Source organism: Stegostoma tigrinum, unplaced genomic scaffold (assembly GCF_030684315.1).
Source record: "Stegostoma tigrinum isolate sSteTig4 unplaced genomic scaffold, sSteTig4.hap1 scaffold_66, whole genome shotgun sequence".
NCBI classification, from domain to species: domain Eukaryota; kingdom Metazoa; phylum Chordata; class Chondrichthyes; order Orectolobiformes; family Stegostomatidae; genus Stegostoma; species Stegostoma tigrinum.
Window position 1 is genome coordinate 2,439,487 of NW_026728600.1, and position 2,716 is coordinate 2,442,202.

Below are 2,716 nucleotides of genomic sequence, written 5' to 3' on the forward strand. Positions count from 1 at the left end.
AAACTAAGCTGTGTCGGGACACTATTTAAACGGGCCACCGCTCATTGCAATGACCCAGAACTATGCAGAAAGAGGAAGAACACCAATACAAAATCTTCGCTTTGAATGGCTATCCCTGCAATTTCATCCACAGGTGCTGACTAAACAGCAACACGAAGAGTACACATTATGCCCTAACACACGGGACACACTGCCACACATCAAGAACATTTCAGAACTGACAAATCCTCTGACCACTAGGAATTACGGTAGCACACAAGCCCAAAGCCATGCTACGACAAACATTCTCAAGGATTAAAGACACCATACCCACGACATGCAGAACTGACATTGTTTACAAAATACCGTGCAACGATTGCCACAAACATTATATCAGACAGACAGGAAGGAAACTAGCCATCAGTGTGCATGAACATCAGCTGGCAGCAAAATGACATGACAAACTTTCCCTCATATCAGTACAGCCGGACAATGAAGGCCATCAGTTTAACTGGGACAACATAACTGTAGTAGTGCAATCCAAACACAGACACACATGGGAATTCCTAGAGGCATGGTTCTAGATCCATAATGCAGTCGGCAAACACGCAGAATTGGACCCCACATGCAACACACACAGAACAGAATGCAAAATGACAGAAGTCGCTGGAACAGACTGGGCAGGATAAATTCCAAGTGGAGGAGAACAACATTGCTTCATTGGAAGTCTCACTCATGACGTTACCTCGCATGGGGATGAAAAGTCTGAATGAAAACAAGCCCCACGTGGGCGAGCAAGTTTACAACTTGTTAGCTTTACCATTTAATGTGTGGCTCAGTGTCAGTCTTTGTGATATGATACACATACTGTTCTACCTGCTTCTCTCGCTGGACACAAGGTTTCCTGACGCAAGACAGCTTTATGTGCAACACAAGCAGTTTCTCCTGACAATGGGTACCGTTACCATGAGCTGGGATATGAAATTGACAGTGAGCTGAAGTAGCCCCACACTCATGTTACTCATTTACCTTTCAATTTCAATTTTCAATTTCCAAAACCCAGCAATCCATTCACTTCCGCTGCTGGGAACCTGACAAAAACAGCATTGGGCAGACATACCTCTTCAGAAGCGTCTGTCAATTTGCAAGGGTAGAAAAGCTGTCAACTTCACTCGAGCGAGAGAGGATACAATATTCCAAACTTCCAATTCAAATCAGATGCCGTACCAATTACACCACTGGCTCCACACGTCTTGCTGCAGCTTTCATCCTGTCGATTGCGATGTAATCAGGGATACTGGCGGAAAAACCATTTGCAAGGTGAATATCCTGCAAAATAATCACCGTCACTGCTGCACTTCAATGTTCCCCACTTTGTGAAGCGGTGAATGTCACTGGCAAACGAAACACACTTATCCTCACATGCCTGCTTCACTGTCACCTGTTTCTCTGCTGGAACTTGCCATTGTTTTATTCACAGTCATTGCAAAGTTCTGCCTCACATATCTTTTTTTATTAAATAGTCTCCTCGCAACTGAAAAACATCCCCTGATCTTGAAATCTCCCATCCTTGGGAAATGATGACCACAATTCATACTATCTCCGTGTCTCATTATTTTATGAACTTCTGACAGGCCGCCTCTCAACCTCCTAAGCACCAGCGAGAAAAGTCAAAGTCTATCTAACCTTTCTTTGTAAATCAAAGCTTCCATACCAGGCAACATCCTGGTAAACCTCTTCTTAACAATCGCCAGCTTCATAATGTGCCCCCTGTAACTGTGCGACAGAAACCGCACACTGTATTCCAGAGGGGGTCTCATCAACATCCTGTGCAACCTCAATATGACTTCCCAACTCCGAAACTGAAACGATTGAGCAATGAAGGCTGGCGTGTCAAAAGCATGTTTAACCACTGTCTAAATGTGATGTAAACTTCAGATAATCATGTACCTGGATCCCCTAGGTCCATGAGTAGACATCTTAACAGTGAAACAAAGTCTGTGGGAGGATGGGGAATAGTTTTGAATTTCTTTGACCTCACATCTAAAGAAATTTATTGTACACATGCAGCTGAATAAGATCAACAATTCATTCTCCGTGAAGAACTATAAATGAACCTGAATATTTTTCAATTAAAAAGTAAAGTTAGACCCTCTCGAGTTGGAAGGAAGCCATCGCTGTTCTGTTTCTGAGCTTATATTACCCAAGAAGTTCTGCACCATATCATTCATTCCCCATATCCTGATACATTAACTTTGGATCACTCTCCAAAGGTATCAGTAACTATTGCCAATCCTCAGTTACATCTGGAGAATTTGATGTTTGACCTTTCTGAACCAGTGCAGGTCGTGTGGTGAAGTCGCACTTGCAATGATATTAGGTAAGGAGTTACCAAATGATCGTGAAAGATTAGTGATGTTTTCCAAAAGAACAATTTAAATGTTTTCACATTTTTGATTCAATCCAATGATCTGACATATTACACAAGGTTGTCACAAAACAATATTTGATACCAGGCACTTATTAGGACAAGTGACCCAAAACTGGCCAAAGAAGTAGGTTTCAAGGAATATCCTGAACAAACAAGGGGACTTTGAAAACCAGGAATGTTTAGTGAGTAAATTCAAGAGCTTTTGGCCTTAGGAACTGAAAACATGAAAAAGGTGGGAGAGTTAAAACCAGAAATCTACTGGAGGTTGGAAGTCAGGGAGAACAAATGTCTTGAAGGAAAAAGCAA